We start from the raw sequence: 15,270 nt of genomic DNA on the forward strand, positions 1-15,270 counted from the left end.
CTGAAATTTTTGGATTGCCCTTGGAGGCTGTCACAGTGAGCTCCTGCATTTCCAGATTTACCACTACACCACTGTGTGTGTGCGTGTGCATGTGTGTGCGTGTTTCAATCCAGCTGGGTGTGTGGACGTTTCTGTTGGAGGGGGAAGGGGGAGATATAATGAAGGAGCTTAGGGAAGGCTAATGGGTAATGTTGGGGCGCTGAGGGAGTGTGCAAGGGTGGGTGTTTAAATGAGGATTTGTCCATGAGGGCTGAGTTGAGAGGGTGACACTTCCATAGAGTATCATATTTTGAAAACCTAAAATGTTTATGTTTGGGTGGGTGAAAAAGCTTTTAACACCCCTGCATTTGTTTTCAGAGTCCAATTGAAATACCCCCGCCTTACTCTCAGCTGCACTGTTTTTGGATCCCAGTTGAAGGCTGTATATCTTACAAGGTTGTATAATCTTAGAAGGGGGCGTGGCTGTGACTGTCACGAAGGGACCCTGCACTTCTGAATTTGCCACTACTCTACTGGGTGTAGTTGCACGCTATGCACTTAACATAAAATATAGTTTAACCCTAAGTCTCCAATATCTTTAATGGTGCTGTAGAAGAGGGAATTTTAGCAGGTGCAACTTGCCATGAGAGTGTGAGAAATGTTACACTTGTTGAAATGCTTTCTTCTAGGCAACTTAAAGGCACAGAACTCCTGCTTTTCCTCTTTTGTATCTGATGACTCTGGGAACAGATGCATGAGAGGAAGAAGTTCAGGAAGTTAAGCTTTTGCCACCATGAAGGTGCAGTGTAGGAAATGCTGAGCTTGTTGAATTTCTGCCTGTCACCCAGCTATTAAAGGCCAAGAGGAGAAAGGAAGCATCTTTGAAATGAATACCCATGTTTCTCATTGTTCACCTGCCACTGAGAAGAATGGGACTGTGTGTGACTGAATGCTTGTAAAATGCCTTTGAATTATTCAGGATGTGAGAGCAAGCGTAATTGATTTTATTGTAGTTTTGGTTTCTGCACAGCCTGTGTTAATCCTGATATAACCCCCACTCCCCCCTCAGGAGTTCCTTCCGTCAGTTTGATTTCCTTTTGGTGTGACTGTTAATAGCAATGCCAAGCAGTTAGACAGAAGCCTTTGCACATTTTTTCTCTCTCCTGCTTGCTGTTGTGTGAATGGAAATCTTGCATTGAGTAAGGGTTCAGTAGCAGGTTGCTACTGCCATTGGAACATGCCCGATACTTTCTACACTGGGTAGGCTGAGCCCTGCTAAACAATGATTTTTATTGTCAGTAGCCACGGTTACCTGGGTCTATCGCTCATGGGTGACAGAATGGCCTGTGTACTTATTAAAGACATGCCTGCTTTCCGGGAGTCTATGACAGGAATGATTCATGTAGCTACCAAGCAGGTTTTGAAAATGGTGAAACACAAGGGGATATGGATCTCTGTGGTTTATTAATATCTTACTAGCAGGGAAGAAGAAAAAGAGAAAACCTCAGGCGATTGCTAAATGCCATATTTGGGACCATATCTTCATTGCGGATTTAGTCATGAAGTGACTATGCTGACTGCATTGCCTTATATTTGCCTGGAAAAGCTATAATACTGGCGTCCCCAATGTGGGTCCCATGGGAAGCAGTGTGACTATGATGCCTCTCTTGGCCCACCAGGTTTCCTGCCCCTTTTGATTTTTATTTTATTTCTTAATATTTTCAATAGTCTTTTTTTAACTGAGAAGCTGGCTTGCTTCACAGTGAAGTGCTGCTGTCCAGTGCCAACTTCATTCGGCTTCAGAAGAGTGCTGTTGTTTTTTTTCTGGAGCTCAGACCCCACCTCTGCCTTTACATCGGTTCTTGGACATTTTTTTTTTTTTTTTAGTCCCACCAGTTTGGCTTCTGGGAAGTGGATGGTCTCTGACAGGCCATGCCCTCCATGTTAGCCATTTTATGAATGGGCAACTCCCATTGCAGCCATTTTGTGAGAGCACCCATGACACTCTCTCAAAATTCCAGATGAGCCCACCAACACAAAAAGGTTGGGAACCCCTGGTATAAAAAGTTGCCATGTTCAAACTCTGGAAGGATTCCTGTAGTTTAAGAGTTTTATAAGAAAGGAAAGGTCTTGCCAGGTGCATCTGCTCCTCACTGGAGCACTGTGTTGGGGAAAAACTGTACTTAGTAAAAAAAAATTCCCCTCCCATTAAAGGGTGCAGGAGCCCTCTCAGCATCTGGACATGGCAACCCTATCACTTGTTTCACACAAACGTACCTGAGTAGCAGTGAGCCTTGAGCTTGTGTGCTCCCCCTTCTCTCTCCTCCGGCATAGCCACAAGGAGAAGATCAGGCCCTTGTGCGTTCAAACTGGAGTACATCCAGACTTTGAGAACTCTGGTTAGGTTACACTCTGGTTGGTCATGCCAGGATAATAAACCATGGTTTGATCCTGCTTGTTTGAACAAACCAGAGATGAAACTAGAATTCTCCCAGGTTTCATCCAAATGAAATGAGGAACCTCCAGTTATCTTCTGATGTTCTCCTGCAGCACAGCTGTGAAGAGAACGGGTGAAGCATATAAGCCCAAGGCTAAAACATAGTTTAGTGTTATGTGCAAAAGGGCACAGAGGGTGGGAATCCAAGTTACCTGGACATATATTTAGGGGAGAGGGAAAACAGTTGTGCTGCACCAGCTGGATTTGTATTGCACCAAGACTTTTTTTTGTGTAATAAAAATGATTTAAAAGACTATAGGTATGTGATCAATAGTTATCAAGGTTTTGTGAATACACATTTCTTTGAGAATACTCATTTCTGTGAGATTGGAGGGCAACACACTTGCCATCTGTATTTCCCGGTATTCTGCTAAGCTGTCCATCTGTAAAAGAACATTTATTTTTTAGTTAGCTTCTAAATGCGGAGCCTAGGTCTCATTACCTTACCCTGTATGAAAAGCCTGTTTGTTCTGCAGCTGACAAGGAAAATGAACAGGATGTAATAGTTGAATGACTTGTTTTCTAAAGGCATTTTAATATTGGCCAATTAAATCATTAATATAATATTGGGCTTTTAAGTATTTGGTACACTTGAAATACATTGACTTCCTGTTTAAGATGCGAAGATGGCTCCAAAAAATGACCTCACAGATTATTGGGAGGGAGGGGGTGCCCAACTGAGTTTTCTCCTTGCCTGTGGAGACAAATGAAGCTGTTCTTTCTCCTTTGGTAAAAACAAAGGACAAAATTGAAATAAAGAGGCAACAGGAAGAAAAGATGCCAGCAAAACTCAAGTAGGTAAGAAAGGTATTCCATCCGTACAAAGTGCTGACAATCCGTAAAAATGGCTAATAGAGCTAACTTTTGTTTATAGGAAAGAGCAACACACTCCAGAACTCAACAACTATTTATTATAACTTACAGAAACACAGAACAACATTATTTGACTTGTAAGAGCAGCATAAACAACTGAACTGAGAGCCAATGTGGTGTAGCGATTAGCATATTGGACTGGGGAGACCTGAGTTGTAGTCCACAATCCATCATGAAGCTCACTGAGTGACTTTGGGCCAGTCACTGACTCTTAGCCTAACCTACCTCACAGGGCTGTTGTGAGGATAAAATGGAGAGAAGGAGGAACATGTAAGCCACCTTGGATTCCTTGCAAGAGTAAAAATGGGAGGATATAAATAGTTGTTGTTGTTGTTGTTCCTGAACAATTGTCCTTAGTGACTGGTTCAGTCATATAGGCTCAGGACTGTCCTGTCTTCTCAGGAGATTATGCTGGCCGAATCCTCCAAGTGACTTTTGCCCAAAAGTGAAAGCATTCCTCTCACGTGGCCTACTAACACTGAGGCTTTCAGGGCTTGCCTCTTAAAGTACATAACACTAACTGAAGCAACCTCTTGGCTGACCACATTACTTGCTTTACACAGCCACCAAGGAGCAACGAAGAATAAAATTCTCATGCGCTTGCTTTTTCTTTGACTCAGAATCAGCCAAGCAGCTTTAATTCTTTAGTCCTGACAACTGACTGAACATCAGCATGGTGCTGAAGTGGGCAGGAATGTGGATGAAGGGACATGGTCTGTCAAGCAAGGCCTAACTCTTCTCCTGTTCCCTCTTTTTAAAATTCTTGTGTTATGCAAAAGGTTGGTTGCCCCCACATTAGAAAATGGCTGTGGGACAGCGGTTGCCTTGTTCAAAAGCAAGTCCAATTGTTTATTAAGTGAGTGTTTTAATGGTGATTTCTAAAAAATATTTTGGCAGGTAAACTATTTAGAGATTTTATTTATTTATTGTAATATTTATATACCACTAAATATAAAATTCCTAAGCGGTTCACATGTAAATATCGAAATCGCATTTAAAATACAATATTAACATTAAAAACAATTACAATAAAAACAGTACAATACAAGGAGCAGCAAGATGGAGCAGCATGATTAATTTAATTACAAACCTGGGTGAACAAATGCATTTTCAGGAGACATTTGAAACATGCCACATTTTCCTCCTTCCGAACTGAATGGAGGAGGGCTTTCCATAGGGTGGGTACCGCTGCCGAGAAGGCCCACCGTCGGGGTATTACATGGCAACATTCTGTTGGTTTTGGAATGATCAGCAAGGCCTCCTGTGAAAATTTTAAAGGTTGGCTGGACATATATAAGGGAAGGCGGTCTGCTAGGTATCCTGGTCCCAAGTTGTTTAAGGCCTTGTATGACAATGACATAACTTTGTACATGGCGCGATAGTTAATAGGTAGCCAGTGCAGTTCTTTTAGCACAGATGTTATGTGAGCACAGCTAGATGTTCCAGTGACCACCCAAGCTGCTGCATTCTGTACTAGCTGCAGCTTCTGAACCATGCACAAGGGCAGCCCCACATAGAGCGCACCGCAGTAGTCTAATCTTGAGGTTACCAGTGCATAGATCACAGTGGCTAGGCTATCCCTAGCCAGGCATGGGTGTAATTGGTGTACCAATCAAAGTTGGTATTGGGTCCTCTGGGCCATCGAGGTCACCTGGGCCTCCAGTGACAAAGATGGATCTAGGAGCACCCCCAAACAACATACCTGCTTCTTCAGAGGGAGTGCAATCCCTTCCAGAACAGGCAAATAGCCCAATTCTGGGACCTGGGAACTGCCAAGCCATAGGGTCTTATCAGAATTCAGCTTCAGTTTATTAGCACTCGTAACTGCATCCAAGCACTGGTTCAGTATGTGCATGCCCTCTCCTGATTCAGATGTCAAAGAGAAATAGAGCTGGGTAGGGTGGTTTTGTTATTTCAAGTATTTATACAAGAATTATTAATAAATATTCTTCTTTCTGTGCTGTATCCTCCTTGGACTTTGGCGATCATTCTGACCCACATAAATTTATTTACTGCCATTCGAAATAAAGAAGTAGATGTCATTCCTGTCCACTGTCTCAAATTCTGAGCCATGATGTCCTACGTCATCCAGGTCCTCTTTTTCCCTCCACTTCGCCTTGCATTATGAGTGTAAAAGCCAGTATTTCTCATTACGCATTATATGATCAAAGTATGATAGCTTCTTTTTTTTTACACATTTCTGAATTTCTATGGCCTTTCCCATTCTCTGCATTATGGTGTCATTTGTTACATAATGTGTCCAAGGTATTCTAAGTATGCGATGGTAGCACCATGGCTCGAATGCTTCCAGGCATTTACAGAGAGCTTCTGTGAGAGTCCAGGTCTCCACTCCGTACATGAGCACCGAGAAAACGTAGCACCTTAGCACGTGAGTTCAAATATGAAGGTTTAGGGTCAGGTTACAAATAACTTTCCTAAGGCGGTTAAAGGCGCTTCTTGCTTTCTCAATGCAAATTCTGATTTCATGAGTACGGTCCCAATTCTCATTTAGGGTAACTCCCAAATAGGTTATAATGTCTACTCTTTGTAACGATTTCCCATTTAGTATAAACTGAGCAGTTAGGTTAAAATCTTTACTCACGTTTATCACTTTCATTTAGCTTCATGCCATACCTTTCGCTTACCACCATGACGCAGTCTATTAACCTTTGGAGGCCCTCTATGCTTATTGGCCAATAATACCGTATCATCTGCGTACCTAAGATTATTGATGACTTCTCCATTTATTATTATCCCATCTTCCATTCCACCAGTAGCTTCCTTGAAAAGGGATCCAGAATAGGCATTAAACAGCATTGGTGATAATATACAGCCAATGTTTTTATTTATTTATAAATATAAATAAATAAAACAGCCCGTCACCATATAAATGTTTGGGGGGGGGGGTTAGCAGGGGATGGCTGTACAACTAAAACTTAAACTCTTCATATGTCTCTGAATCTCAAGACATGGCCTTTTCTTTTGATGGCGTCTCAAGAGCCCCATCCTGGACTGCTCTCCTCAGGAAGCCTCTACTTTGGGTTCCTGCCGCCGCCTCTGCATTCTTCCCATGCTCCATATACCTCATCATGTCACTGGTGAGGTTTCAGGGGCTGGGGAGAGGCAAATCAGCAGCCCAGGTTCAGAGGAGCCTTGAGCTTGTGTTCCCTTTCTTGAGCTGCCCCTAAAAAGGCTCAAGAGATCACAGTTTGCCCACTTGTACACAGAACTAGGGGTGCACGAAAGTCACTTACCTGGTCTCGCAGCTTTTCGCGGTGGGGGGGAGGCGCTTTGCTGCTCTCCCTGCGAAGTTCAGGCCGGGGGGGGGAGGCTTCCCGCCTCGCCCGGCCGAAATTCAGGCCGGGGAGGAGGCGCCTCACCCGGCCGCGAAATTAAAAGTTAAAAAACAAAACAACGCCCCCGTGATAGGCTACGTGACGATTAACGTAGCCTATCACGTCTAGATCTGCAAAGTCAGCCGTGATAGGCTACGTCAATCGTCACGTAGCCTATCACGGGTGACTTAAAAAAAAAAAAGCACGTACGCAAATAGCGGCCCCCATAGGGAGCCGCCATTCGCGTTCCTTATTTGGTCGCTGTAGTCTACGTAAATCTTTACGTAGACTACAGCGACCAAATAAGGAACGTGAATGGCGGCTCCCTATGGGGGCCGCCATTATCCGTATGCGCTTTTTTTAAAAAGAAGTCACCCGTGATAGGCTACGTGACGATTTACGTAGCCTATCACGGCTGACTTTGCAAATCTAGCCGTGATAGGCTACGTTAATCGTCACGTAGCCTATCATGGGGGCGTTTTTTTTTCTTTTATTGGAATGGCGGCGGCAGCAGCTGGTTGAAAGACCGGCTGCCGCTCCCGCCCCGGACGAAGACCCGACGAACTGCTGGCTGGACCCGCCGCCGGGAGGGACATTTGGGAAAGGTAAGTCCTGTCTCGGGGGGGGGGTGCGGGGGGGGGTGCGGAGAATTTCTCCCCGAAACTTGTTCGGGGGGCTGAACACATTGGTGCTCGGCCCCCCGAAGTTTCGGGGAGAAATTCTCCGCCATCCCTACACAGATCAAACTGCAAATACTTGTGAAATCTTAATATGGCCATTCTGTTCAGTCTTCACAACAGGTACAAAAGAATGCAATTGAGAAGGTGGTGATGCCAAGGGGACACTAGAGTTCAACGTTAGTGCTTTTGAGCCCACACTTTTGAGGTCCTGTAATTTGCATGCTGCCATAGCTAGAATCAAGAGTTTATTTCCAAACGTGATGTAGCAATAAAGGACAGTTGTGTTCAGAATTGCTTGATCCTTGCTACTCCAACACAACAAAAGATTTTAAAAGTTTGCTTCTAAATGGGCCTGTAGCTGAGGGAGGGGGGTGGGTTGCCCCCCCCATTTTCTCTGCTCCATCCTAATTTTTTTTTTTACAAACAAACAATAAAAAAAAACAGTTTACATTTTTGTCTGTAAAAGGCCTGCAAACCAGATGAACTAACCCCTTATATTTTTGGTCCCCCCCCCCCCCGAACCTTCAGGCTAGCTATGGCTCTGCTTCCAAAGACTCGTTTACAAAGTACTTTTTGGTAACTTTGATTTATTTGGTGGTAAAAGTACAGCACCGTTAATGGGATGTAGAATACATCTGCATCTGTAAGGAGGCAGGTGGGGGCAGAAATGAAGTGAGCTGTCTTTCTTTTTCAGTTGATTTGTGAGGTATAGTTGGTGAAAAGCAACAGCTCTAGGGTAGCCAGTATGCCATTAGGTGGATCATCATCCAGAGCATTAAAATTCTCTCTTGACAAGGAGTGTGATGTAGTGGTTAGAGTTGGACTAGTATTGGGTTCAAATCCCATTTAAAAACAAGCCTCTAGCATGTAAAATGAGAATGCAGTGAACATTTTTCAGACAAGGATGATTCAAACCTTCAGTCACTTTTTTCTGTTATTTTATTATTTATTATACAAATTTATATACCGCTTTCCACAAAGTTATTAAACCTGTCAACATACACAGTCATTGGCACTAAAATACAACTATAAAACAGTAGAATAACAAATAGCAATAAAACTACACGGTCGACTACGTACACTCTGGTGTGTACTGCAGAATATAATCGGCTGGGTGTGACATATCTCCCTTCCCACCATGTGATTATTCTATGAACACCACACCTCTTTAATATTTATACACCCCCAGGTACAAACTCTACCTCCTCTTTGAGGTAATATCTTAGAGCGAGTGTGAGTGGAAAGTATGCATCAACTTCAACCTTTTATATACTCTTACTTTGATGCTGCCACCACCCTCCTCTTTATGAAGAGAGAACCTTAAATTCCTTTGTGTGTATGTGTGTAGATTTATAGCACTTGGTTTATTTCTTCTGTAATTTCATTTAACCCTTTGTCAGCCCTGAATTCTCCTAATTAGATAGGGGTTTCAAAACAACTTTGAGCGGTGATTAAGCTCTGGCAGAGACTAGCCTCGGAGCCCAGCCCCTCTGCTGCTTCGCAAAAAGGGCTACTCTTCCAAGACTTCATCCAGATGCTGCTATTGCCTCCCCTTTTCATTCCAGGGGAAGATGAAAAGGTTTTTCAACCTTTTAAAAACTGTGTGAGATAGCGTCCCGCGGAGACTCCGCAGAACGCCGCCAGGGCGACCTTGGCTCCAACTGGAAGTCATCATGACAGTGTAACTCAATACTGCCCAGCAACACCCCCTAGCACACGCCCCCACAAACCAGGACAAGGGGGAAATACACAGGGGGAAAATGACTATTTCAATCGCAAGCACAGAAAATGCCAGGTTTTCCCTGTTCTCAGATAACACGGGAAGAGGGAAGGAAAGTTGTGAGAGAGCAGCAGGAGAGCAGGAGCATCATCTAAAGCTCCCGCAAAAACCAGTGATTAAAGAAGAACGATCCTGCTAAAAAAAACTCAGGTGTGAAGAGAGCCTGTGTGAAGAGATGGGTGAAGAAGACATCTAAACATCAGAACTGTGGGGCCTGTCTAATGGCAACTGGTAATGAGTTCCAGAGGGTGGGTAATGCAACACTAAATTCTCTGCTGTAAGTAGTCCTGATGCAAACCTCAGGAGCATGTAGCACTGTCAGAAGTGCTCATTTTTAAGTTCTCACAGACTGAGCAGGGACATAAGTGGTGGAGGTGTTCCCTAAGATAACCTCTTCCGAAGTTGTTTAGGTTTTTTTTGTTAAAAGCACCGAAATTTGGCCCCAGTAGCTTATTGGCAGTCCCTGCAGTTCTTTGAGCAAAGTATTAGTGTTTGTTTATACCGTACCATCAGTGGCGCCTTAACAAAGTTATATAGGTAACATAAACAGGTCCCTACACTGTCCAAAATAGATGGCAAAGAAATATGAAGGAATAGCAGGTTATAGGGATAAGAATGTGAGCAAATGCGATTACATATAGCCCCAGCACAAACTCTCCTGCCACCTGAGGCAGGAGAGCACATGCATCTCCATATTGCATCCCACTCCTGCCACTGTGTCATGTCCCCCAACCGTTTTTCTGCCACTATGTTGTGCCTGCACTCTTCTTCCTTCCCATTTTTGTGCCCGCCCCTTCCTTCCCATCGTCATGTCCGCCCCATTCTTTCCTTCCCGTTGTCATGCACACGCCCTTCCTTCCTTACTGGCCAACTCCTGGGACACCCTCCCACAATTAGGGATGTCAGAGAATTCCACCCGGATTTTAAATGGGATCGAATTCTGACAAATCCGGTCCGCGGAATCCTCTTCGGAATGGGGCGGCCAGGTCAACCTGGACTGGAGCTCACGCGGTTTTAAAACAATAAAATTTTATATTAAAACATCATATTTCTAAAAATACCCTAACCCACCCCAAATGCCTGCCTGAACAACCACATTTTTAATGTGTGGCGGAAGCTCATTAAAGGAGTTCCCTAGGGATGGAGTTCCACAGAGGGGGGGCCATCACAGAGAAGGTCCTCTCCCTCGTCCTCACCAGCCTAATAGAATCATAGAATCATAGAATAGTAGGGCTGGAAGGGGCCCACAAGGCCATCGAGTCCAGCCCCCTGCTCAATGCAGGAATCCAAGTCAGAGCATCCCTGACAAATGGCTGTCCAGCCTCGTCTTAAAGGCCTCCAGTGTGGGAGAGCCCACCACCTCCCTAGGTAATTGGTTCCATTGTCGTATTGCTCTTACAGTCAGGAAGTTTTTCCTGATGTTCAGCCGGAATCTGGCTTCCTGTAACTTGAGCCCATTATTCCGTGTCCTGCACTCTGGGATGATCAAGAAGAGATCCTGGCCTTCTTCTCTGTGACAACCTTTCAAGTACTTGAAGAGTGCTATCATATCTCCCCACAGTCTTCTCTTCTCAAGGCTAAACATGCCCAGTTCTTTCAGTCTCTCTTCATAGGGTTTTCTTTCCAGTCCCCTGATCATCTTTGTTGCCCTCCTCTGAACCCTCTCCAGTTTGTCTGCATCCTTCTTAAAGTGTGGTGCCCAGCAGTGGGCGCGGTACTCCAGATGAGGCCTAACCAGTACTGAGTAGAGTGGAACTAGTACTTCCCTGGATTTGGAAGCGATGCTTCTATGAATGCAGCCCAAAATAGCATTTGCCTTTTTTGCAGCCACATCATATTGTTGGCTCATATTCAGCTTGTGATCGACAACAATTCCAAGATCCTTCTCGCTTGTAGTGTGGTTGAGCCACGTATCCCCCATCTTGTAACTGTGCATTTGGATTCTTTTTCCTAGGTGCAGAACTTGGCATTTGTCCCTATTAAATGTCATTCTGTTGTTTTCTGCCCAGTGCTCCAGTCTATCAAGATCACTTTGAATTTTGTTTCTGTCTTCCAAAGTATTAGCTATCCCTCCTAATTTTGTGTCATCTGCAAATTTGATCAGCATTCCCTGCACCTCCTCCTCCAAGTCATTCATAAAAATGTTGAAGAGCACTGGGCCCAGGACTGAGCCCTGCGGCACCCCACTCGTTACCTCTCCCCAGTTTGAGAAGGTCCCATTGATAATCACTCTTTGAGTCTGATTGTGTAGCCAACTGTGGATCCACCGGATCGTTGTTTCATCTAGCCCACTTTGAGCTAGTTTGCTCATCAGGATATCATGGGGCACTTTGTCGAAAGCTTTGCTGCAGTCGAGGTATATGATGTCTACAGCATTCCCACGGTCTACAAGGGAGGTTACTTGATCAAAAAATGAGATCAGATTTGTCTGGCAGGACTTGTTTTTGACAAATCCATGTTGGCTTCGAGTAATCACGGCATTGTTGTCAAGGTGCTTCCAGATGGATTGCTTTATGATCTGCTCCAGAATTTTCCCAGGGATTGATGTCAGACTGACTGGTCTGCAGTTCCCAGGTTCCTCCTTTTTACCCTTTTTGAAGATAGGGACAACGTTAGCCCTCCTCCAGTCATCTGGCACTTCCCCCGTCCTCCATGATTTCTCAAAGAGAATAGACAGTGGTTCTGAGAGTTCTTCTGCCAGTTCCTTTATGACTCTAGGATGCAGTTCATCTGGCCCTGGAGATTTGAACTCGTTCAAAGTAATGAGGTGTTCCTTGACCATATGCCTGTCGATCTCAAACTGCAGTCCTGCCCCTTCAGCCTGTACTTCGCCTTTGCCAGGGGGGTCATAGACCTTCTTTTGGGAGAAGACTGAGCCAAAGTAGGAATTGAGCACCTCTGCCTTTTCTTTGTCATCTGTTATCGTTTTGCCATCCTTATTTAATAGCTGAACCACCATTTCTTTCCTCTGCCTTTTACTATGCACATAGCTGAAGAAAGCCTTTTTGTTGTTTTTAACATCCCTTGCTAACCTCAGCTCATTCTCAGCTTTAGCCTTCCTGACGCCATCCCTGCAATTCTGTGCTATCTGCCTGTACTCTTCCTTTGTTACTTGGCCTTCTTTCCACTTCCTATATGTGTCCTTTTTTGTTTTCAGGTCATCTCTAAGCTTATTGTGAAGCCACATTGGCTTCTTGTGTTGTCTTCCACCTTTTCTTCTTGTTGGAATTGCTTGTGATTGTGCCTTGAGAATTTCCTTTTTTAAAAGCTCCCACCCATCTTGGACTCCTTTTCTCGCTAGCATCGCTTGCCATGGGACCTTACTGATCATTGTTCTGAGTTTATTAAAATCAGCTTTCCTAAAATCCAGGGTACGCGTTTGACTACACTCAGCTTTTGCTTCCCTTAGAACCAAGAACTCAAGTACAACATGGTCGCTTTCCCCCAGAGTTCCTGTAACTGCTACTTTATCCACTAAGTCATCTCTGTTGGTTAGGATCAAGTCAAGGACAGCCGATCCTCTAGTTCCTTCCTCTACTTTCTGTAGGAGGAAGTTATCCGCCACACAAGTCAGGAATTTCCTGGAGGGGCCGTGTTTTGCAGAATTTGTCTCCCAACAAATATCGGGGAAATTGAAGTCCCCCATTACTACTACATCATGCTTTCTTAAAACATTGGCTATTTGCTTTTCAAAAGTTTCATCCTTGTCTTCTTCTTGATTGGGTGGCCGGTAGTAGACTCCGACCACCAGGTTCCTTTTATTCTTTGCTCCATTTATTTCAACCCAGATGCTCTCGATGGGGCTACCAAGCTCCTCCTCCTGTATTTCTGTGCAGAGATATGTATTTTTCACATACAGTGCAACCCCACCTCCCTTTCTGTTCCTCCTGTTCTTTTTGAACAAGTTATATCCTTCAATTGCTGTATTCCAGTCATGAGAGTCATCCCACCAAGTCTCAGTTATACCTATCAGGTCATAATTTCCCTCTTGTATTAAGAGTTCAAGTTCGTTCTGTTTGTTTCCCATACTCTGGGCATTAGTATATAGACATCGAAGACCATGTGCTTCATAGTCTGGCTTTCTTCCTACATGTGTCTGAAGACTATTATTGGGCGCTATCAGAGCTGTTCTCTCCATTGCAGTGCATGCGCCTATGTCCATTGTTACCCCCAACATTACATCTCCCTTCCCCGTGGGATTCAGTTTAAAGCCCTCCTGATGAAGTTCTTCATGCTGTGGCCAAACACATTCTTCCCATCCTTTGTGAGGTGCAACCCATCCCTAGCCAACAGCCCATCTTCCAGGAAGTATAGCCCGTGGTCCCAGAATCCAAATCTCTCTCGTCGGCACCACGTTCGTAGCCAGTCATTCACCCGGAGTATTTTTCGTTCCCTTTCTATCCCTCTTCTAACTACTGGAAGGATGGATGAGAAAACTATCTGGGCCCCAAAGTTCTTGAGTTTCCTTCCCAAAGCTTCAAAGTCTGACGTGATTTCTTCGTAGCTCCACTTGGCGGTATCATTTGTTCCCACATGGATGAGAAGAAAGGGGTACCTGTCAGTGGGCTTTATGAGTGCAGGCAACCTTTCAGTCACGTCTCTAATCTGTCCTCCCGGAAGACAACATACCTGGCGAGTCCACGGGTCTTCGCGACATACTTGGGTCTCGATCCCATGCAGCAAGGAGTCTCCCACTACTACCACTCTTCTTCTTCTTCTTCTTGTAGGCCTGGGTTTCATCGCCTCTGTTTGACTGACCTTTAGCCTCTTGCTCACTCTCATGCAGGTTCCCCTGTGATTCTTCCTCTGCAGGCTGTCCTCCAGTCTCATCTGCAAGTACCTGGAATCGGTTCCACAGCTCCACTGCTTCCACTGGTGCAGAGTGGCGTCTAGTTCTTCTTCTCCTAACTGTCACCCTTTTCCAAGGAGTATCCTCTATTCCATTTTTCCTCACCTCAGCATTTCCCACTGCCTCATCTTGCTGTTGCTCTTCAAGCTTCTGGTCTGCCCTTTGCAGCTGTAGTTCCCCCATTCTGTCCAAGAACTCTTCGTGTTCTCTTATTCCCCGGAGGGTCGACAGTCGCCGCTCCAGTCCACTTACCTTTTCCTCCAGCAGCGTGATCAATTTGCACTTGTTGCAGGTGTAGGCCATGTTGTTCTCAGGCAAGAAAACAAACATTGCACACACCTTGCAGGTCACCACCACTGGAGAGTCTTGTCCTTCCATAGCCTCTTTTCCCTTTTTGTGTCTAGCTTTGTGATTGTTCTAGACTAGCCTGTGCCTGCTCCTCTACTCAGTAGAGGTTAAAAGCAGAGTCCCACTGGTGTGAAAGTGTGTGTTACAAGACAAATAAATGGAAAAAAGTTAGTTAAAAAAATAAAAAATAATAAAAAAAATGTTAGGGGCCTCCCCCTTGACCTCCCCTGCCGAACACTCCTGGCCAACTCCTGTTTACTCCCCCTGTTCGCTCTCTCTGTTCGCTCGCTCTCTGGGATCTTGCCTGCTTCTGTAGTCCCTGGACCAGCTGGAGCAGCTTGCTCTGCTCTGCTCTGCTCACCTGGGAGGCGGGAAACAGACTGAAGCTTCCCGCCCAGTCAGCTGCTGGGAGTACTCAGGCCGCACCCCTCCAATTCAGTTGGAGCTCTCAGAAGCACCTGGTGAGCTCACAGCCAATCAAAAGGATAAAGGGCAGCCCCCTGGGCTTCCTGCAGCCCACTTACCTCTTAGCCTCTGTCTTCTTTGTCTCCTTTGTCTCTTCAACCACTACAACTCCCCTGGCCAACTCCTGTTTGCTCCCCCTGTTCGCTCGCTCTGTTCGCTCGCTCTCTGGGAGCTTGCCTGCTTCTGTAGTCCCTGGACCAGCTGGAGCAGCTTGCTCTGCTCTGCTCAGCTGGGAGGCGGGAAACAGCAATATGTGGAGGACCCAATTCAAGGTGTTGGTGCTTGCATTTAAAGCCCTAAATGGCTTGGGATGCAACTTTCTGTTGGAGTGCCTTCTCCCATGCCAACCAGTCTGTGGCTGAAGATTGTCAGAGGAGGCCCTTCTCCATGTTCCATCTTCAGGAGAAGTACATTATTAGGGGTGGATGAAAGTCCCTTACCTGTCGTCGAAGGACGTTCGCGGT

General features: G+C 45.2%; 1 protein-coding gene across 5 annotated transcripts in view; it reads left to right on the forward strand.

Annotated features, from left to right (window-relative positions):
• RAB27B (RAB27B, member RAS oncogene family) overlaps positions 1–15,270 on the forward strand; it is a 167,187-nt gene that overhangs the window by 134,152 nt on the left and 17,765 nt on the right. The window lies entirely within an intron of this gene.

This window comes from Heloderma suspectum, chromosome 2, assembly GCF_057233095.1.
Source record: "Heloderma suspectum isolate Gila_16-S chromosome 2, 16-S_ref, whole genome shotgun sequence".
Lineage (NCBI taxonomy): Eukaryota > Metazoa > Chordata > Lepidosauria > Squamata > Helodermatidae > Heloderma > Heloderma suspectum.